Source organism: Engystomops pustulosus, chromosome 8, assembly GCF_040894005.1.
Source record: "Engystomops pustulosus chromosome 8, aEngPut4.maternal, whole genome shotgun sequence".
Taxonomy (NCBI): domain Eukaryota; kingdom Metazoa; phylum Chordata; class Amphibia; order Anura; family Leptodactylidae; genus Engystomops; species Engystomops pustulosus.
Genome location: NC_092418.1, coordinates 78,085,129 through 78,109,605, shown reverse-complemented (window position 1 = coordinate 78,109,605; position 24,477 = coordinate 78,085,129). Strand labels below are relative to the sequence as shown.

The 24,477-nt window shown below is 42.3% G+C and overlaps 1 protein-coding gene across 3 annotated transcripts in view; it reads right to left on the bottom strand.

Moving 5' to 3' along the window:
• The window catches only part of SPAG16 (sperm associated antigen 16), a 666,704-nt gene that overhangs the window by 275,607 nt on the left and 366,620 nt on the right, over positions 1-24,477 (bottom strand). The gene's annotated exons all lie outside the window — the stretch shown is intronic.

Below are 24,477 nucleotides of genomic sequence, written 5' to 3'. Positions count from 1 at the left end.
CTTCAGAAGTGTGGAGGTTCTTTAAGGAAACACCGGATGACCGACGGACTGTGGTGTGCAACATTTGCCAAACCAGGCTCAGCAGGGGTTCCACCACTACTAGCTTAACTACCACCAGTATGCGCAGGCATATGAATGCTAAGCACCCCACTCAGTGGCAACAAGCCCGTTCACCTCCGGCCGTGCACACCACTGCTCCTTCCCCTGTGTCAGCTGCTAGTCAGCCCCCTGCCCAGGACCCTGGCACAAAAACCCCATCGTCGCCTCCACGATCCTCCACAGCATCCACCAGCGTTCAGCTCTCCATACCCCAGACGCTGGAGCGGAAACGCAAATATAGTGCAACCCACCCGCACGCCCAAGCCCTTAATGTGCACATCTCCAGATTGCTTAGCCTGGAGATGCTGCCCTATAGGCTAGTAGAGACCGAGGCCTTTCGCAACCTCATGGCGGCGGCCGCCCCTCGGTATTCGGTCCCCAGCCGCCACTACTTTTCCCGATGTGCCGTCCCAGCCCTGCACCAGCACGTGTCAGACAACATCATCCGTGCCCTGACCAACGCCGTTTCTGACAAGGTCCACCTGACCACGGACACGTGGACGAGTGCTGCCGGGCAGGGCCACTATATATCGCTGACGGCACATTGGGTTAACTTGGTGGAGGCTGGGACCGAGTCTGACCCTGGGGCTGCTCATATACTGCCGACGCCGAGGATTGCGGGGCCTACCTCGGTCCAGGTGTTTCAGGCCTACTATGCCTCCTCCTCCTCCCACCCCTCCTCCACCTCCTCCTCCGAACTACCATCCGTGGGCACGGCGCCATCAGTCGGTAGCTCTAGGCACAGCAGCAGTGCCGTCGCTAAGCGACAGCAGGCGGTGCTCAAACTGCTGAGCCTAGGCGACAAAAGGAACACCGCCCAAGAGCTATTACAGGGCATCACGGCGCAGACTGATCTGTGGCTGGCACCGCTGAACCTCAAGCCGGGAATGGTTGTGTGTGACAACGGCCGTAACCTGGTGGCGGCTCTGCAACTCGGCAGACTGACACATGTGCCATGCCTGGCCCATGTGTTAAATCTGATAGTGCAGCGTTTCCTCAAGACATACCCCAATCTGTCTGATTTGCTCACGAAGGTGCGCCGCATCTGTGCGCATTTCAGGAAGTCCAGCCCAGATGCTGCCACTCTCAGGGCAGCGCAGCGCCGCCTCCAACTGCCCGCTCACCGACTGTTGTGCGACGTGCCCACGAGGTGGAATTCAACACTGACCATGTTATCCAGAGTTTACCAGCAGCGCAGAGCGATTGTAGACTGCCAGATGTCAACTTCCACCAGAACTGGTAGTCAGGTCAGTCAGCTTCCTCAAGTCTACAATGAGGAGTGGACGTGGATGTCTGATATCTGTCAGGTGCTGAGTAACTTTGAGGAGTCAACACAGATGGTCAGTGGCGATGCCGCCATCATCAGCCTCACCATCCCGCTGCTTGGCCTGTTGAAAAACTCTCTGGTCAGCATGAAGTCGGAAGCTTTGCGCTCGTCACAAGAGACGGGGGAAGAATATTCCCTTGTTGATAGCCAAAGCACCCTGAGGTCTGTTTCTCAGCGCATACCGGAGGAGGTGGAGGTGGAGGAGGATGAGGAGGAAGAGGAGGAGAATGTTGGCGAGACACAAGAGGGAACCATTGTTGAGTCCTTCACTGTTCAGCGTGTATGGGCAGAAGAAGAGGAGTTGGAGGAGTTGGAGGAGGAGGAAATGGACAGTCAGGCCAGTGAGGGGAGTGAATTCTTACGCGTTGGTACTCTGGCGCATATGGCAGATTTCATGCTAGGCTGCCTATCCCGTGACCCTCGCGTTCAAAGAATTTATTCCAGCACCGATTACTGGGTGTTCACTCTCCTGGACCCACGGTACAAGCAAAATCTTCCCACTCTCATCCCTGGAGAGGAAAGGAGTGTGAGAATGCATGAATACCAGCAGGCCCTGGTGCACAAGCTGAAACAGTATTTCCCTTCTGACAGCGCTAGCGGCAGAGTGCGTAGTTCTGCGGGACAAGTAGCGAGGGAGAGTAGGTGAGCAGGCAGCTTGTCCAGCACTGGCAAGGGTACGCTTTACAAGGCTTTTGCCAGCTTTATGTCACCCCAGCAAGACACTGTCACCTGTCCCCAGTCTCGGCAGAGTAGGGCTGATCTTTACAGAAAGATGGTGAGGGAGTACGTAGCTGACCATACCATCGTCCTAAATGATCACACAGCTCCCTACAACTACTGGGTTTCAGAGCTGGACATGTGGCACGAACTGGCGCTGTACGCCTTGGAGGTTCTTGCCTGCCCTGCCGCTAGCGTCTTGTCCGAGCGGGTTTTCAGTGCAGCTGGTGGCATCATCACCGATAAGCGTACACGCCTGTCGACTGACAGCGCTGACAGGCTGACGCTTATTAAAATGAATAAAGGCTGGATTTCTCAGAATTTCCAATCTCCACCAGGTGAAGGAAGCTCAACCTGAATAATTGATCCACTCCTCCTCCTCCTCCTCATTTTCCTCCTTCTCCTCCTCTTTGTACAGTAAAGCAGAGGAAAATGGCTATTTTTTGACAGGGCCCACTGGCTCTTGCTATAGTACTTCATGCATTTAATTTTTCTGGAGGGCCACCTACCCGGTCCTCTGTTTGAAACAATTTTTGTGAGTGCCACATACAGGCACTCAATCTATTCCATTTTTCTGGAGGGCCACCTACCCGGTCCTCTGTTTTAAAAAAATTTTGGGACTGCCACATACAGGCACTCAATCTATTCCATTTTACTGGAGGGCCACCTACCTGCTCCTCTGGTTTGAAACATTTTTGGGACTGCCACATACAGGCACTCAATCTATTCCATTTTACTGCAGGGCCACCTACCTGCTCCTCTGGTTTGAACAATTTTTGGGACTGCCACATACAGGCACTCAATCTATTCCATTTTACTGGAGGGCCACCTACCTGCTCCTCTGGTTTGAAACATTTTTGGGACTGCCACATACAGGCACTCAATCTATTCCATTTTACTGGAGGGCCACCTACCTGCTCCTCTGGTTTGAAGAATTTTTGGGACTGCCACATACAGGCACTCAATCTATTCCATTTTACTGGAGGGCCACCTACCTGCTCCTCTGGTTTGAAACATTTTTGGGACTGCCACATACAGGCACTCAATCTATTCCATTTTACTGCAGGGCCACCTACCTGCTCCTCTGGTTTGAACAATTTTTGGGACTGCCACATACAGGCACTCAATCTATTCCATTTTACTGGAGGGCCACCTACCTGCTCCTCTGGTTTGAAACATTTTTGGGACTGCCACATACAGGCACTCAATCTATTCCATTTTACTGCAGGGCCACCTACCTGCTCCTCTGGTTTGAACAATTTTTGGGACTGCCACATACAGGCACTCAATCTATTCCATTTTACTGGAGGGCCACCTACCTGCTCCTCTGGTTTGAAACATTTTTGGGACTGCCACATACAGGCACTCAATCTATTCCATTTTACTGCAGGGCCACCTACCTGCTCCTCTGGTTTGAACAATTTTTGGGACTGCCACATACAGGCACTCAATCTATTCCATTTTACTGGAGGGCCACCTACCTGCTCCTCTGGTTTGAAACATTTTTGGGACTGCCACATACAGGCACTCAATCTATTCCATTTTACTGCAGGGCCACCTACCTGCTCCTCTGGTTTGAACAATTTTTGGGACTGCCACATACAGGCACTCAATCTATTCCATTTTACTGGAGGGCCACCTACCTGCTCCTCTGGTTTGAAACATTTTTGGGACTGCCACATACAGGCACTCAATCTATTCCATTTTACTGCAGGGCCACCTACCTGCTCCTCTGGTTTGAACAATTTTTGGGACTGCCACATACAGGCACTCAATCTATTCCATTTTACTGCAGGGCCACCTACCTGCTCCTCTGGTTTGAAGAATTTTTGGGACTGCCACATACAGGCACTCAATCTATTCCATTTTACTGGAGGGCCACCTACCTGCTCCTCTGGTTTGAAGAATTTTTGGGACTGCCACATACAGGCACTCAATCTATTCCATTTTACTGGAGGGCCACCTACCTGCTCCTCTGGTTTGAAACATTTTTGGGACTGCCACATACAGGCACTCAATCTATCCCATTTTACTGGAGGGCCACCTACCTGCTCCTCTGGTTTGAAAAATGTTTGGGACTGCCACATACAGGCACTATCCAAATTAAATTGTCTCCATAGCAGCCTCCACACGTTGTCTCCATTGCTACCTCCAAAAGTCGTCCATATAGCTGCCTCCATACATCGTCCCTTTATCAAACGAGGTGTGTCAGGCAGAAATTTGGGTTGTTTTCATGGATTCCACATCAAAGTTGTTAACTTTGTCGCCACCCTGCTGTGTTATCCACAAAATATACTGGCAAACTTTTACCATTTAGGGATATTATTTCAGCGCTTCTTGCGCATCTGTTTACATTCCCCTCACCCGGCATATCCTAAACTTATAAGAACGCTACTACACTTGATCTTATACAAAAGGTTCTTAGAAGTGCTGTTTGGGGAGTAGCCTAGAGACAGGGGCTTGGATTGGCGAAAGCTCGCCTGGCAGCGGAACGCCAGCTCCATGCGCATCATGCGCTTCTTGCGCATCTGTTTACATTCCCCTCACCCGCCATATCCCAAACTTATAAGAACGCTACTACACTTAACTTGGTGCAGGCTGGGACCGAGTCTGACCCTGGGGCTGGTCATATACTGCCGACGCAGAGAATTGCGGGGCCTACCTCGGTCCAGGTCTCAAAGGCCTACTATACCTCCTCCCACCCCTCCTCCACCTCCTCCTCCTCCGAATTACCATCCGTGGGCATGGCGCCATCAGTCGGTAGCTCTAGGCACAGCAGCAGTGCCGTCGCTAAGCGACAGCAGGCGGTGCTGAAACTGCTGAGCCTAGGCGATAAAAGGCACACCGCCCAAGAGCTATTACAGGGCATTCCACATCAAAGTTGTTAACTTTGTCGCCACCCTGCTGTGTAATCCACAAAATATACTTGCAAACTTTTACCATTTAGGGATATTATTTCAGCGCTTCTTGCGCATCTGTTTACATTCCCCTCACCCGCCATATCCTAAACTTATAAGAACGCTACTACACTTGATCTTATACAAAAGGTTCTTAGAAGTGCTGTTTGGGGAGTAGCCTATAGACAGGGGCTTGGATTGGCGAAAGCAGCGGAGCGCCAGCTCCATGCCAAGATCCAACTAACATAGTTTTAACTGCAGCACCTTTAATCTACTACTAGTTCACTGCCTCCATACATGGTCCCCTTATCAAACGAGCTGTGTCAGGCAGAATTTTGGGTTGTTTTCATGGCTTCCATGTTAACTTTGTCGCCACCCTGCTGTGTAATCCACAAAATATACTGGCAAACTTTTATCATGTACCGATATTATTTGAGCGCTTCTTGCTCACCTCCTTTGGTTCCTCTCTGCCACCCATTGGTTTGAAGCCTGAGTCCATTTAGGGTATGTCGCCATGACACTCTCTAGCCTGCTGCCGCTGCCTCTGCATGCCGTCCCCTATAGTGTCAGGGTCAATTATTGGATGTTTTAGATGCTATCTAGCTTCATTCTGTCACTCTGTCATGGCCATGCTGTTGCCCATAATTTTGGCATAATGGTGCGATTAGGCAGCCTCAGAGGCATCCATGCATGCTGCCCCTGCTGTTTCCTGTCCATTTCCGTGGTGTTTCCATCCTTTTCTGAGGTTCCCAGGTGTTTGGCCAAGCTTCCCTGTGCAGAGCCTTGGTCCCCTTGAAAAATGCTCGAGTCTCCCATTGACTTCAATGGGGTTCGTTATTCGAGACGAGCACTCGAGCATCGGGAAAAGTTCGTCTCGAATAACGAGTACCCGAGCATTTTAGTGTTCGCTCATCTCTAGTTACCACCATCAGGAGAGAAAACCTGTTGTTACCGGTACCCGCACATTTTAAGAAGTGTAACCACTCTTTACCACAATTAAAATATCAGGTTATTGATAAAATCAATCCCCCAAGGAGAGGTGGATACATCACCAAAATGCTCTTACAGAAAGAGGCATTCTGGATACATGAGTTAAAAACCCTTGAACCATATGGTCTCAACAGGGACTATGAGATTGGTCACTTTTGAATTGATTCCATATTATTCTATTACAGACACAGAATATTTGAGCTCTACTGATTTGGGGCGAAGATATGGTATGAAACATATTATTTTCTGATGTAAATTATTTTCAAATGTAAATATGTCCTTGATATCAAATAATTCTAGCTAAAATATGATTGTACAGATCAGTGATTTCCTATAATTGCGTTAGTATCCATTGTCTCTTAATTTTCCTTCCTTAGTATATTTTTGGACAAATTATTGACTAGTGTTTAAGTCATTCTTCCCTATACAGAAATACATGTATAGTTGTTATGTACCTACCAGTGAAAATCCATCTGCATACCGAAAGGAAACGGGCTTGACGATCGCATCACGGAGAATGAATCACATGACACAATCACGTGACGGGTGATTGATCACAAGACCCGGAAACCACATGACGGATGACGCAGTTAATGACGTGTCATTTATTCATTGGACGTTTATTTTCTTTATATAGTCTGTTAGAACGTTAGCAAAACAGCTGATGAAGGCTCGGGAAGAGCCGAAAAACGCGTTTGCGATACTTTTTGCTTGTACTTGAAAAGCTTATCTAATTAAAAAACCTTTCTTGAATTTGACTTACCTCGAAGTGCCGGGATCCTTGTTTCCTTTGAATTACATTCCTATCCACGAGCACGAGGAACGAGTCACCGAGTGCCGACCAGCATTACAAAAACTTTTGATAATTAATAGGCACGTGCACCGGCTCCAATGATATCAAACACTTTGAGCTTCAATGACGAAGAAGCCGAACGGATCATCTCACAAGCCACCGCGTCAACTGACTTTTTACAAGTCCCGACTAGTGAGTATAAAAGAAGAGATTGGGAACGAGCAGCGAAAAGGCTGACGGCCTACGAGCTTCATGCTACTACCCTCGCAGAATATTTCCGGGTAGGCAGAATTCCCAGGGGATTGCGAGTACAACTCCGTCCCACTTTCTTTGCAGAAGATCCGGAATACACTAAGAAATTTGAAGGCATACTTAATAAATGTTCAATGGACATTATTCTATTGACGGTTGATCATTTACAACAGTCAATTGCAAAGTTGAAGGAAGAAACTAAAACTACCGAACAACAACTGGAGGATTCCCTTCCAAAAGAGGAATTTGAGACCTTGAAAACCACGGTGAACAAATACCTGGAGGAATTTAGAGTTGAAACACAGGAGAAAAAGAAGAAAAAATTTATTCGTGACTCCGAGGATTATTCGTTAAAAAGAATTTATAAATGGCAGGAATCGCCAGGTTCCTCTTACCCTACATGGAGAGCGATAAGGAGCGGGTACGAATCATCAAGCTCCGGCAGCGATCGCCAATATTTAAGAAAAGATGGCCGTCCTTTTTCCAGGAGGGGCCGACCACCAGGACGCACAAGAGGACGAGGAGAGCGGGGCGACACTTTCCGAGAAAATCCGGTGTTAACAAGATCACAGGTACACAACTACAACCCCCCTCCCTTGTGATTAACATTTCTTCTGAAAACCTCTCCCCAGATGAAATTGGAGTATTACAGAAGGGTTTATCCCTCAGTCCAATAGAGACACTGGATACATTTAACCTGGACATAGACTTACATAAATTATTTCGTAACATAAGGTTAAAAACACACTTTTCGATGGAACCAATCCCTCAATGACTTGAGGTTATGACCGACCCCAAAAAAACAATTACTTTATCCCAACTGGGTTTCACCCTTAAGAGCCGATACAACCCACCTAAATCACACCATCCAGTGGAAACCTTTGTTCAACTGGTCAATAGAGATATAGAAAAGATCACCACGGAAATAAAAAAAGGTACCTATCGTGTCAGTCAGAATTTGTCCATATCAGAGAGAAGGGCGCTCAATGATCTGTTACATAAAGAGAATACCATTATAAAGCCCGCGGATAAGGGCGGTTCCATAGTGGTAATGGATAAATCTACTTACAAAAATGAGATCATTCGCCAACTCTCTGATCAGGACACATACGAAAAATTATCCAGAAATCCTACTACAGACATCAAAATGAAAATTGATGATTTAATAACTAGAAGTAGAAATGAAAATGTAATCGATGACAAACTTGCTAAATTTTTGCATAAGGAGTCACCAATTATTCCTGTATTTTATATATTACCTAAAGTACACAAATCTCTTCAAAACCCACCCGGGAGACCAATTGTGTCCTCCATGGAATCCTTATTATCTCCACTTGCAAAAGTACTGGAGAAATTGTTGACTCCTTTAACAAAAAAAACACCCTCTTTCCTTTTAGACACAGGTGCCTTCCTAGAAACTATACGGGGATTTTCCGATGTTTCACTAGAAAGTTGGCTAGTCACTATCGATGTAACAAGTTTGTATACTTCCATAGACCATAAGAGAGGTATTGAGGCTATTGAATGGATACTACAAGAAAGTGACTATGATGCTGAACAAAAAAAGTTCATTTTGGATTGTTTAGAGTTAACCTTATATAACAACTTTTTTATGTTTCAGGAAGAATTTTATTTACAGAAACGAGGTACGGCCATGGGGTCGAATGTGGCCCCCCCATATGCAAATTCGTTTATGGCCCACTTTGAAAATCAATTCGTCTATCCGAATGTGTTATTTAGGAATCATGTTAAAACTTGGAAACGCTTCATAGACGATATCTTTTGCATATGGGAGGGGCCACTCGACACTCTTCTAAGTTTTCAGGAACATCTAAATTCCGTATGGGAAGAATTAAAATTTACCTTGACATACAGTCAACATGAGATAAGCTTCCTTGACACTAAAATCATCAAACAAGGGAATGGCACATTATCCTCTGATATCTTTAGGAAAGACACAGACCGCAATAGTCTTTTACATCTTCAAAGTGCCCATCCCCTTGCGGTCAAGAGATCAATTCCTAAGTCTCAGTTTCAACGAGTTGACCGTATAGTTTCAGACCCCATCCTCAAACAAACTAGACTTGAAGAAATGGAAAATAGGTTTTTACAAAGGGGGTACCCAGTTAAGATACTCAATGAATCAAGACAATTACCATACAATAGAAGACCCATAATCACACCACGTCTCCCATTTGTGAGACAGTTCCATCCACTAATACATAAGATAGATAACACTATTAGGAAACATTGGCACTTATTGAAAGATACGTATCAAAACATACCGGAATTTCAAGAACCCCCGTTAATATGCAATAAAAGACTTCCTACATTACGGAATAGATTAGTCAGGGCTGACTTTGGAAGTGGAAAAAGGTCCACTATACAAACTTTACTTCGAAGAAAAATGGCACTTTTCCTTGCCTAAGCTGCCAACAATGCAGCAATGTTAACAAAAGTGACACTTTTTTTCATCCCCACTCAGGACGTGCTTATAAGATTAAAGGGTTTTTTACCTGCCATTCTAAGGACGTAATTTATACAATCAAGTGTCCTTGCGGCCTTCTGTACGTTGGAGAGACACGCCAGCGTGTAGGTGACCGCATAGGACAACACAAATCCACCATCAGGAGAGAAAACCTGTTGTTACCGGTACCCGCACATTTTAAGAAGTGTAACCACTCTTTACCACAATTAAAATATCAGGTTATTGATAAAATCAATCCCCCAAGGAGAGGTGGAAACATCACCAAAATGCTCTTACAGAAAGAGGCATTCTGGATACATGAGTTAAAAACCCTTGAACCATATGGTCTCAACAGGGACTATGAGATTGGTCACTTTTGAATTGATTCCATATTATTCTATTACAGACACAGAATATTTGAGCTCTACTGATTTGGGGCGAAGATATGGTATGAAACATATTATTTTCTGATGTAAATTATTTTCAAATGTAAATATGTCCTTGATATCAAATAATTCTAGCTAAAATATGATTGTACAGATCAGTGATTTCCTATAATTGCGTTAGTATCCATTGTCTCTTAATTTTCCTTCCTTAGTATATTTTTGGACAAATTATTGACTAGTGTTTAAGTCATTCTTCCCTATACAGAAATACATGTATAGTTGTTATGTACCTACCAGTGAAAATCCATCTGCATACCGAAAGGAAACGGGCTTGACGATCGCATCACGGAGAATGAATCACATGACACAATCACGTGACGGGTGATTGATCACAAGACCCGGAAACCACATGACGGATGACGCAGTTAATGACGTGTCATTTATTCATTGGACGTTTATTTTCTTTATATAGTCTGTTAGAACGTTAGCAAAACAGCTGATGAAGGCTCGGGAAGAGCCGAAAAACGCGTTTGCGATACTTTTTGCTTGTACTTGAAAAGCTTATCTAATTAAAAAACCCTTCTTGAATTTGACTTACCTCGAAGTGCCGGGATCCTCATTTTCAGTAAATCAGTTTTCCCTCCCGTACTCCACTGGTAGCTGATAGATAAGAAGCTGATAAAGTTTCTAATAACTCTTTACAGACAATCACTGAATAGGCTTATCTTATTAAAAAGCCGCCCTCTCCTCTTCTGTTCAAGAACTCTATCAGCAACATTGCTCTCTGCAGGAGAAGAAAGAAGCAAACTGAAAATGGAATGGAAGCGTTTCTTTCTTAATAAAGTATACAACATGTTTGCTTTTATCACTTGCACTATTCACTTCTTAAATAAAAAAAAACACCCCTAGTCCCTCGTATATAAAAATATAAGAATTTGTTTCTCCCCATCTCAAAATTCCTGGGACTAGTCCTTTCAATTTGGTTATGTGATCTCCCCAAAAGTTTATTAAAATTACATACATTTTCGTCCGATATCTGACTAGAGGTCTCTTCCTGCTGATGAACTATACTATGCAAGCTATCCAAAAAGGGGCGGACATCAGCCTACTGTAGCTACAAATGATAAAGGTTGCTTCTGTCAGAAAGATCTAATGATGGAGATGACACTGCAGCCTACTGATGGTCCCTACGGTCTCTTACATATTGTAGGGGAATACATCACAAGCATGTAGAAGTGGTACAATTTGAGGCTTTGAATGTGATTATATGCTAATCAATTATGTAATGCTGGTGATGGGTTCCACCCCTTGTCGCGTTTCCTGTCGTAGGCTTATCTTCAGCCGCCATGTTTGGTCATTTTTCAGCTCTCTTAGGGCACAGGCGGCGCCTCTCTCTCCTTCTCAAAGGAGCAGGGCATTTCCCAGCTAGTCTATGCTAGCCTATTACCATGCACCTCCAGTCATATAGTGCAGCATGCCCTATTCTCCATGCTTGAGAAAGGTTGTTCGTTAGGTCTCACTTGTTGTATGGTATCTGAATCTGCTTGTCTTCCCGTGTATGACCCCGGCTTGTATTCTGAACCTGTGCAGCCTGCCACGACCCCCGGCTTGTTCACATTTCTGATTGTACGCACCATGCCTCGACTCAGACTGACTGACTGACTACCCGCTCTGTCTGACCACTTAGTACCCCGTACCGGTGTCTCTTTGCCCGCTGGGCCACCTGCTATCTGCACTGGAACCACCACAAGAGGTAGAGGCCTTAAAATCTCCATGCAGCAAAGTCTAGATCCCTGTGTAGGGGTGAATGGGTGAATACCAGAGAGGTCCAGGGATAATGCCCTTACTGTGTGGTCCAAAGTCAAACCAGTTGGGAAGGACAGTGGGTTCGCAACCCGCTGCTTGTTACAGATTATAGGATAGATAACTAACAGTACGGTGATGTAGAATTCTAACAATGAAGATGGTGTCTTACAGGTTGTTTCATATAGAAAATAGCCTCTCTCTCACAATCTGCACTTCCTGTAATGGTAGAAGAAGTAAAATTATTTTTAGAGCATCTCTTAAAGTACAATTTTGCTGAACTGCATAAAGTATAGCACAAATTTCTTGTGAAAGCTACAAAATGGAAAAAAAACACTGCAAACTGAGCAAAGGTTTGTGAAACCATGTGAAATATTCCACACTAAAGAGCTGAAAATCAATGAGCAATTTTAGCACTCGTGTTGACTAATCTTCTCTTGGACTTATCAGCTGGTTTATATCTAAATTGTTCCACAGCATAAAGCAGAAGACATTTCTGTAAGCTCTGGGATTTAAGTTGTACTTGGTGAGGTACAAAAACATCTATGCTTTCCTGGGCAAAACATCTTGTCAAATATTAATCCAAAAATTTCTTCCTGGTGGCATTTCATACAACAAAGTATTAGACACAGTACAAGACATTAAAAAACATAAAACTATCTAGATAAAAACAAGTGTAAATAGAAAAAAAAATCAATTTTGTCACTACACATATGTCTATTTCCTTCCACAATTCTGGGGAAAGCCTCATGCAGACGATTGTGAAATAGGGGGTCACATTTCACCATTTACTTCTATGGGCTCATGTGTACTGCCGTGGAATCACTTTCATCATGTTCACAATTTTTTATCCTGATTTTTTTTTCCTTTTACAGACTTTTAGCTTGTTTCCAAAATTACCCACAACTCTCAGGCAGAACCATTTACATGTGGGAAATATTCCACTGTGAGACTCCATTTGTTTACTTGGGAGGGTTGGAGATTTTGGCAAGACAACGAGGTCTTGTCTTTGCAAAATTTAATACCTATTTTTTGTCAATTCAGGACAGGATTGAGATTCCCATATTTGGATAGTTTGCAGATGATGTTCCTGGGGCCAGGCAGCCCCATTTCTAACTTTCATTGATTGGAATTTTGAGGATTCAGGGCCGCAGAGACTTTATTTCCACTTTATATACCCATATACTGCCAAGCTCAAAGGGGTATTCTCGTCTGGGCATTCACATTCAGTTTGATAAATCTGCCATATATAAACATTTCTTCAATAGGATGTTATTAAAAAAAATGTTCCTGTGTGAAGATAATTTCTCATAAATGTAGTCATTTTGTCCCTTAGAAACGAGATAGCTTCCTCGGTTATGGCCACCTCTGCTGGAGGAATCGCACAAATAAACAAAAAGTTTTTGTATATGAAATGTCCAGGAGTTACTGCATGTCCCACAGCCGTCCTGTGGTAATGGATACTGAATCCAGGAGGTCAGGCAGGACTCATTAGCACATGTCTGGCCACCACTACCAAAATGTGAGGTGGTCGTAACCGAGGAAACCATCTCGTTTCTAAGGGACAACATGGCTATGTTTATGGGAAATTATCCTCACACAGGAACATTTTTTTTAATAACATCCAATTGAAGAAATGTTTATATATGGAAGATTAGTGAAACTGAATGTGAGTGCCCAGACGAGAATACCCCTTCAAGTATAAACAGCTATGTGTAGAAGCATGGCGGAGGAGATGTGTTCTCACATTGTCAAATAAGCATTTGAGCAAGGCCTTAAAAGGCCTGTATTATGTCTCTTCAACAGCCATTAATAAAATTACACAGCTTTTTATCCTATACCGATTATCTAACTCCTTACACAAGATGGGTCACTTTAGCTTAGCAATTGGTGGCTGGGTTTTACTTATATAAACTCATTCTTGGGCAAAGTGCGGGACCTTTTGTCTGAAATACTCTTTGCACCTGTCCCCTGAGATCTGTTTGCTGGGAGTCCTAGATGAAGAGGTATGGCCATACCATGTCCTAATCTTCCTTCGGGATGCCTGTTAATGGCTAAAAAGGCAGTTGCTCTGAGGTGGATCGTCCTTCCTATCCCAGTAACGCTATTGGTAAAATGTTAACTCTAGTTAATATTGTATATAAACACTGTGGCTGCTCACAGTAATTTCGGAAGATCTGGGACGTGATTAGATCTTCCCCATCTCACTTTTGCAGGGTCTCATAGCTACACCTCTGTTCTTCTATACTGTGTATTTTATGCTATAATGTGTGATGGTTTTTTTTGAACATTTTTATTAATTTTTCTTCCCACAAGTAAAAACAATACAATATAATGCACATACAAACAAACATACATAAAACATAAAAAAAGAATGACATGTGATGTGTGATGTATTATGCAATGTGTGTATTTTCTTAAAAACGAGCTAAAAAGAAAAATATTTTGGGTCATGACTATGAAGATTACTAATATGAGTAAAATGACTAATTGTCAATTATTCATAAGGCTGTGATTATTCTAAACCGGATTTTATGGCTCTGAAATGTATAGCTGTAACTTTCTTACCATTAATTTCTTGTATAAACATATTTCACATAATAGTTGCTGCTTGCACAGCATGAATTTACAATATTGTATCCAAAGCGCTAGGATCCAGTAAAGGTCTCGGCTAGCTTCTCCAAATTTGTACTGAATTAGTTTTAGGAGTCTTTATGCAAAGTTAAGGGTAGTCACATGTGTGATGCGGGTACATAGTAAAAAGTTGTACTTTTAAAAAATATTTAGAGCAAAATGTCATAAATATCCCAGACCTGATTTTTATAAAAAAATATTTACTTTTTTTGGGATTTTAGATCAGGTCACTTTTATTGTTTGTTGCAAAGAGTTTCACAAATGCAACCATCCTCCATGATACAGAGAGAATAATCCATAATAAAAGCTACATGCTGAGAAGTGTGGATTATGTGGGTCACAGCTGACATATTTATATACTTAAGTATAACCTAGTCTTATCTCAGGTCAACCTCATACTGTTTGGTGTATGGGTGTAGTGGGGACTAGGAGCATGAGACACCAATCGGACATACTAGAGATTTTTACGTGTGTCCAGTTGGCGCGGAGTATGTGACATGCATCTCGGTACTGCTAAATCTTCAATTGCTGGAGTGTAATAGAATTTCCTGACTCAAATGTCATCTTCTCTTGTCACATCTCTAAGCCTCTTATCAGAGAATACAGCTCACTTTTGATGGAATTACCAGATGAACTTGTAAGATGGATTTCAGGTTGTTCCAAATGTCTAAACTTTGGCGTCTCTGGTGTCTCAAGAAGCCAGAAAGGACAACTCATTAATAAAACGTCAGCAGAGCCTCACGCCAGGCATAGTCAAATAGACAAGCTTTGCTGAGTGTGGGGAAAATGGCAGATGTGTTCATGAACTGACATCATATCGCAAATGAGTAAAAAATTATTTTAGGCCAAGCGCAACATATTATCATTTATACATTGTTAATGCTTGAAAATGGCTGCATAGAGACAGCTGAAACGTTGCATCTGCCCACTGGCGAAATAAACACCAGTTTTTTTCACGGAGTGCTGCTTTCCTGTGTTTTATCCTGATTACCCATGGGATTTGGAGTCGGATCCTTTTGAAGCTTGCACCCACTACGAATCATAATTCGCTTTTTTCATTGTGCTGCTCCCCATCTACAATTTTTTTCCTGCTATACATTGTTACTAAATATTATGCCAGACTTCATAGTAATTTATGATAAAATCGCATGGGAAAAAACACAGACCCCAATGAATTATAAAGTATTTATGTAGGTACTATACATGTAGGATTAGATATACAGGTGGATAGATGTGATAGTAAGAAAAAAACAGGGCCCCAGGTAGCTGATTGAAGCTACTATAAGCTTCTAGTAAGAAGAACTAAAGTAATTGGTCCCTACAGTAACCTACAGATTGATCAAATCATGACTCCCATAAAAACAATTCAACACAATGGGGCTCATTTACTTACTCGGTCCAGTCGCGATCCAGCGTCTCGTTCTCCGACGAGGATTTGGGTTCTGCCGGATTTTACTAAGCTCCATGCACCCGATATCCAGCAGGTGTCGTTGCTGCGCCGAGATCAGACGGAGTTCACCTGCTTCTTCCCGGTGCATGTGAGTGCTTGATCTTGCGACACTTTTCGTTTTTTAAATTCCAATCTTTTTCCGAATCCGTCGGGTTGTCCAACGGCCACGCCCCCCGATTTATGTCGTGTGAAAGCCGGCGCAAGCTGCCGAAAACCGATAGCATGCGCCAAAATCCCGGCGGAATTCGTCGCAAAACAGAAAAATTCGGGAAACCTGACAAAAGTGCGGCCGCGGAGCCCTTAGTAAATGAGCCCCAATGAGAGAGATGTAAGAATGTGGCGCAGGCTCTGCCAGCGCAAAGACAGACAGTTTTTACTGCGCCACATTTATCACTGTGATGTTAAATTCTGGCGCAGTTGAAAACTGTTGTATTCTACATTACAACCTCTTAGAATTGTTCTAAACTGTACGTCATAATCTGGTGCAAAGTCAGAAAGAATTTCCTCGCACAAATTAACAAAAAACCTTAATGACTGCAGTTCACAACACAATGAGAAGTGGTTGTTATCAATGGGTAGTGATTCAATGATACAAAACTATGTTTTCTCAATAAGCTGTTCATCTTATAACAAACATTTTAAAACAAAAGATAAGGGTTCCCTGCAGCACATTTGCCCCTGGAACAGTCAAGACACCCCCCATGTGTATGAGCCAGTATGTACCTCCAAAAAAGGGTGGAATGCGCGGTTGTTACTAATGCAAGTAAATGTTTACACTCAGACTTTACACTCAATAACTAAACTATTAACATGAAAAAACAGTTGCAGAAAGCTCATAATTTATTTTTCAGTGTGCCAGCGCGATCCGCAGCAGGAGACCGGCTGTTGCATACAGCCTGTCCCTAAGACGTCTGCCCAACATGGAGATCGCTCTGTGCCATTCAACTCCTTAACTGCCGCGATCGACAACGAACGCAGCAGCTAAGGAGAGAGGCTCTCCCGGCCCCCTGCAGCGCGATCACGGGTTGTCATGGCAACCGAAGGTCTGACAAAGACCACTATGTCTGCCATGTATGGTGGCCTATGAGATTCAGTGCAAGACTGGGCAAAATGTCAGTAAAACACTGACAAGCACAATACATTGCAGTACAGAAGTACTGCAATGTATTATAAAAGGGATCAATGTATCCCCAGTGTAAGTTCCCTAGTGGGACAGTAAAAAAAAGTTAAATAAAGTAAACTCCATTCCCTATTACTTATATATAAAATAAAATAATCAAAATGACCCCCTAAACACAAAATTGGCATTGCCGCATCCATAGCGACCTTGGCCAAGCATCTATAACATTATTATACCCGTATTGTCAGGTGTATAAAAAATAAAAAACTAACTAAAAATTGCAATTTTAGTGCTTCCTACCTCCCAAAAGCATGTAATAGAAAGCAATCAAAAGGTCAAATGTACTCTATAATAGGATCAATCTAACTGTTACCTTTTCCCAAAATAAACGAGCCCTAATAACTCTCTTTTGATAGAGAAATAAAAAAGTTATAGCTCTCAGAATATGGTGACAATTAGGAAAAGGCGGTTTCCAGTAAAAAAAAACGTTTTTATTTCCTCAAGTAGTAAAATATAAGAGAAACTGTGCATGTTTGATATCTCCTTAACCGTAATAACCTATAGAATAATTATATCATGTTTACTCTACTGCACAGTGAATTGAGTAAATGTTTAAATTAAATAAAGAGCAAGCAAAACAGTTGTTTTATTCTGTACGGTTGCAGGAAAGAGTTAAGAAATTTGCTCTTAAAAATTAAGCATCATCATGCTATTTTTACCATGAAAATAAACCCATTGGAAAATATGAATCTTCCTTCAAAAAACAAGCCCTTATATGCCCGTGTCAGAAAAAAAATAAAAAGTTATACCTTTTGGAATTTGGACAAGAAATAAAAGTATGGCAAGTCTGTGTCCTGAAGGCCATTTTAGGTTTTGTCCTTAAGTTGTTAAGAAGTGTGTGTGTTCATATACTCTAAGTCTGTAAATGGTACTGTATGTATGTGTGTGTGTATACGATGTGTTAAAAATATGTATATGCTGGATGTGTAATTGTATAATTATATATTCTATATTTGTGTGCCTTTGGTATGTATTTGTGTATAAGATTTTTATATACCGTACGTAAGTATTAATGTTTATGTGTATGCATAAAAGTATATATACTCGAGTATAAGCCTAGTTTTTCAGCACAAAAAATGTGCTGAAAAAGCCTAACTCGGCTTATACTCGAGTCAAGGGGAAAAAACATAAAGTGAACTCTCCTTCTGATGCTCCCCGGCATCCATCTCGGCTCCGACATTGGGTCCTGGCACGTCACAGTCTTCGTGGCTGATGTCATGGTGCCTGCGATGGACCGGGAGGGGCTGGCAGGCTATATACTCGAGGGGGCAGGCAGGCTATATACTCGAGGGGGCAGGCAGGCAGGCTATATACTCGAGGGGGCAGGCAGGCTATATACTCGAGGGGGCAGGCAGGCTATATACATGAGGGGGCAGGCAGGCTATATACTCCAGGGGGCTGGCAGGCTATACACTACAGGGGCCTTTCAGGCTATATACTCCAGGGGGTTGGCAGGCTATATACTGGGGGGGCTGTGACCAATGCATTTTCCACCCTCGGCTTATACTCGAGTCAATAGGTTTTTCAAGTTTTTTGTGTCAAAATTAGGGGTCTCGGCTTATACTCGGGTATATACGGTAAATGTGTGTATGTGTATATAAATGTGTGTGATTGCATAAACAAGTGTGAGTGTAACGATATGCATGATTTTTTTTTAAGAGAAAGAGTGGGGTTCCATTCAGATGTCTGCTATGGGGCCCAGTCTCTCCTAGTTATGCCCTTGAAAGTGGCATCAATATACAAGTAAGATCTAAAGAGCCTATGCATAACAACAGTATGGAAAGTATGTCATTGTTACAAAACTCAATCTTTTTTCTGGATCTCTGGTATCCTAGTAAGTCTGCATACCAATACATCATTTATCACTAAGTGAGGCGCCAGCATCCTCACTAGTGCACAGCATGGAGGGTACAGGTGCATTTGGAATATCCTGCAGCTTTTTGCCACTACAATAAAGCATGTCTTAGGCCGGGAACACGCATATTGATTCCACTGCCAAGTAAGCATTTTTTAAGGGTGTTTAAACAATTACTGCGCCTACATCATGTACCTTTACTTTTAATAGATTCTTAAAGGTCAATGAATTCTAGATTCGTTTTTATAGAATTTTGCTGTGAATCAATGATTTTTACTGAAGGTCTTTTCTGATACTATACTGTGACACAGGGAATAGCCGAACTGTATTTTCAAGAAGTTAAAGGAAAATATAGACCCAGCGTAATAAAAAATCCAACCTAGGCACAAAACTTTGTAAGATCAATGGGTACACCAGCCGGCTTAAGACATTAAAATGCCAGCTTGTTTTATGTGGTGATAAATACACCCTATCATGTCTTTATATTTTATTACAGCTACTTTATTCCCGGGTAGCCTTACATATGACACATCTAATCATTCATGTCATGAATATAAACCCAGCTGTATTCTACAAAAAATGGCTTTCTACAATAATGTCATGATGGGGTTTTTTTCTTCTGCCTTTAGCTGTTATTTCTATAAAACAAGTGGGTAGCAAATGTTCATCTCTATTGGCAGGGGATTGTGGACAGGTTGGAAGTAAAGGGATCATTTTTATAGGGCAATAAATTTCACTTTATCACTTTTATAAACACTTTTTATTCTGTAAAATATGGCTGTAAAAAAACTAATGAGCTGACACGCCACACTAAAATGTAAAGGTCTATTTAGGAGACACTTTAACTACAATATTAGGGAAATACATAAACTTTTCTGTAATATCAGGATATCCAAAGAGTTCCCCAAAGGCAGCAAAAAGACCCAAAAAAATGAAAACGCAATTAGTTTGAGGACAGGCAATGTGGGCAAATGCAATATGTACTATACCTAGAAGGTTCTTTCATGTATCTAGAGGGTTCCCGAATACATAGTAAATGTCAAGCAACAAGAATTGGGAATTACTGCCCTATAATATGTTCCCCTTAACAAGCCAAGAAGATTCGGTAGTCACAGCAAAGTCCCAATCCCTCGCCCAATAGTGTAGACTATTTTCAAAGACAAGTGACCTGTCAACAGAGTGCTCTAAGGAGTACTGCATCCATAAACCAAGGATTTATAACTCTATTTTAGCTTTTAATATTAATATTTGAATATACACTCACCGGCCACTTTATTAGGTACACCATGCTAGTAATGGGTTGGACCCCCTTTTGCCTTCAGAACTGCCTCAATTCTTCGTGGCACAGATTCAACAAGGTGCTGGAAGCATTCCTCAGAGATTTTGGTCCATATTGACATGATGGCATCACACAGTTGCCGCAGATTTGTCGGCTGCACATCCATGATGCGAATCTCCCGTTCCACCACATCCCAAAGATGCTCTATTGGATTGAGATCTGGTGACTGTGGAGGCCATTTGAGTACAGCAAACTCATTGTCATGTTCAAGAAACCAGTCTGAGATGATTCCAGCTTTATGACATGGCGCATTATCCTGCTGAAAGTAGCCATCAGATGTTGGGTACATTGTGGTCATAAAGGGATGGACTTGGTCAGCAACAATACTCAGGTAGGCTGTGACGTTGCAACGATGCTCAATTGGTACCAAGGGGCCCAAAGAGTGCCAAGAAAATATTCCCCACACCATGACACCACCACCACCAGCCTGAACCGTTGATACAAGGCAGGATGGATCCATGCTTTCATGTTGTTGACGCCAAATTCTGACCCTACCATCCGAATGTCACAGGCAACGTTTTTCCAATCTTCTACTGTCCAATTTCTTGTGCAAATTGTAGCCTCAGTTTCCTGTTCTTAGCTGAAAGGAGTGGCACCCGGTCTGGTCTTCTGCTGCTGTAGCCCATCTGCCTCAAAGTTCGACGTACTGTGCGTTCAGAGATGCTCTTCTACCTACCTTGGTTGTAACGGGTGGCGATTTGAGTCACTGTTGCCTTTCTATCAGCTCGAACCAGTCTGCCCATTCTCCTCTGACCTCTGCCATCAACAAGGCATTTCCGCCCACAGAACTGCCGCTCACTGGATGTTTTTTCTTTTTCGGACCATTCTCTGTAAACCCTAGAGATGGTTGTGCGTGAAAATCCCAGTAGATCAGCAGTTTCTGAAATACTCAGACCAGCCCTTCTGGCACCAACAACCATGCCACGTTCAAAGGCACTCAAATCACCTTTCTTCCCCATACTGATGCTCGGTTTGAACTGAAGGAGATTGTCTTGACCATGTCTACATGCCTAAATGCACTGAGTTGCCGCCACGTGATTGGCTGATTAGAAATTAAGTGTTAACGAGCAGTTGGATAGGTGTACCTAATAAAGTGGCCGGTGAGTGTATGGTATAAAATTACATAAAGTTCAAAAAATGGTGTTGAAGAAATACAATACATTTCCTTGCCCAGGATTAATAGCCCCAATAATTCTTTTCTACAAATAGCTATTTTTGGAACCTAACATGAATACTTCTCAGGAATCAATCTGTGGTAGGGATCAGGGATGGTGGGGGGGCTATTTAGGTGAAAGAACCTCTCACCTAAATATAGGCAGGAGAAGTTGAAGGGGTTGTCTGTGTTTATTAACGAGATGACTGGGGGGAGGGTTGTAAAAACAAAAATAACTTGTATGTATTTACCTTCTCCACTGCTCCCAGTGTCCCACACCGTAGTCTGATGGAATCTTACCCTTATATGAATACAGAGGTAGCACCTCAGCTCCGACAGCTTGCACCGGTCTGCCACGCCAACACCCATTCCCTGTCTCTGCACCTGATATAGCATTGCTTTTAATGTTTATAAGGCACTGGGACAGCTGGGTGTGCGACACAGGTGGGTGTGCAACGCAAGTGGAACTAGTTGGAGCCGAGCATACCTGACCCTGTAAATGAACAGAGGCACAGCACTGACAGATGGCAGAGCAGGACATCAGGAGCACCAGAGAAGGTGTGCACAAGTTCTTTTTTTTACGGCTTCCTGCAGGCCACCTCTAGATTTTTTAATAAACTTTGTCAACCCCTTTACGGTGTGCAAAAAATGAGCTCTCATACTCCTGTACAGAAATTTGGAGTCCATCTGTCAAAGGTTAAAGCTTGTTTATGTAAACTCCAGTTTCTCAGTAGGTAACAGGACTGCCAAAAATGTAATCCATGCAGAGAATCCTGGTAATAAACCAAGGTCACTAGCACAGCACCCCAAAACACATAAGGCATGGCAATTCACCTTATTTGCATTGGCTCCTTATAGCCTGCTTCTTCCACAGGTTGGAGCAGCTATGGGGAGAGTCTGCCCAGTGATTTATGGAGCTCTTGCAGCTGACTTATTAATACTCTTCATTAAGCAGCCATGTGTCTGCAGGGGGTTCAGAGAGAAAGGCCTAACCTCCTCATGCTTGTTCTTTTCCATGGGGTTGATACACATTTACAGCACAAATATGACACACTGGCTATATTAGATTAGCTGAAACCACCAAATTAAGTGGTAGCTGTTGACTACTTCCTAAAGTGGCCCCCGTAGAGATGCATCAGGTATGTTAAACCCTCATAAACATGTGCACTTTTCCAAGCTGAGCGTGCATTGGTGTGGGTCTCAGAGAGATCTAATGTGTGTTGGCTGCCTTAGTGACAACAGTATCTACAACTATACAACCGTGCCTGCCTTTTGGCTAGGCTTAGACTGGCATTCACTGCTTGCCCTTGGCGACAATTACATCTGAAAAGGCCAGATACAAGATGCCAGGAAATGTGTTAGAGAAAAGCATCTTATTAAGACCAATTTACTTTCTTTTATAGATATACTCTCTTATATTGTAGCTTCACCCAAATTCTAATTTCGAAAGACATTCTTTTTTTTTTTACGTGGAATATGTAACACTTCATATCAGGCTTGTTGTCTTTAAATCAGCATCTTTCTATGAAAGACTTTCTTTTCCGATATACAGTAATTAGCAATTGAAAGATGTGTTTAATTTAGTCAGGTTAATGAGCTAAGAAGGTGTGAAATGTAGACAAATGTATGATCACTCAAAGTCCTCCACATATACATTACTAAGCCAAGATTGTGTCACATAATAGAGCATTGCACGTATTAATGGTCTTCTTACCAATGAAAACAAAATGGTTATAAGCATTTGTTTTTATTTTCTTTCTTATTGCTTGTTTTCTGCATAAGAAACTGCACTTCATAGTGACGGTATTTAATTTTCCATGCCGTGTACTGGGACAAGTTAAAACAATTCCAAATGGAGTGCAATTGGTAAAAAACACATTTGCGCCATTTCCCTGTGGGCCCGGTTTTTACGGCTTTCACTGTGCGCCCCAAATGACATGTCTCCTTTTCCATGAGTCGGTATGATCCTAGAGATACCAAATTTATATAGGTTTTATAATGTTTTCATACATTTACAGAAATTAAAACCTCCTGCACAAAAAGAAAAATTCTTTATTTTGCCATATGTCTGGTGCCATATGACTTTTTCATACTTCACTGTACAGGACAGGACTGTACAGGCTTTTGAAAATTTTTATAAAATTATTTCTATGTGTCATTTTTGACTTTGAGGGCTATTTTCCGTTATGGGGTTAAACATAGGGAATAATGGTTATTCCCGTAGGCTAATTAGCATCATTATAAAAGTTGATTTTAGAGCAAAGAAGGCCATGGATAACAAATATAAGATTATTACCACTTTTACGGTACCTGGATCTATGAGTAACTGTCCCTGATTTATCATGCTTGATTTTGAAGGTAGATTTTCTTAAAGCCTCTTTTTCTTAACCTGGCATCATGGCAGTATGGTTTACTTTGGTTGCACATTTTCTATTGACTTGTAGAAATGAAATCCCAAAGTATAATAGTTATTGAATCAAAATCCCAAGCATATAGCCAAAAGTAGGGCAACGTCAGCAGCTATGAAGAGTTGTCCATTAGTTGAGTGCTGAATGTTTCCTTGCAGTGACTCCTTTATCTCTCTATTTAATAGCCCCAATATATGATTGTGTCTGTGCCAGTTTTTTGTCTTTCTTTGAATTAAAAAAGGTCTTTTGAGCTGGCCCATGTATTTATGAAGTGTTTGTGCCACTTTGGTGTTGCAGTTGCACTTTAGAACAGCAACATTCTTTCATTGTCCCTCCTCCCTTGATAGGTGGGGGGAGATTGAACTAAACTCATGAATAGAACTGTACTCATGAGCTCCGGTAGTCTCTAGCTGGACTCAAAAAATACTCATTACAATATCAATTTTGTACAGCCATTCTAATTTGGATTTTGAAATTAAGCTTTCAGAGATCTATTTAATAATGTATGTGGTTTATATTGTGAAAGCTGCTGATAGACTCTCATTACATAGAGGACGTTCTGGAGAGATGTAAAAGATTGCCTAGAATATTACTTTTCCATCCTTATTAGAATACTGCTTTTATGGGCGTTTGTATTAGAAAACGAATGATGGACCGAAACAAAATTATTTTATATTTTTTTCTAATAATAAGTAGTAGTATCAAGCCACTAGGTAAAAACATCAGA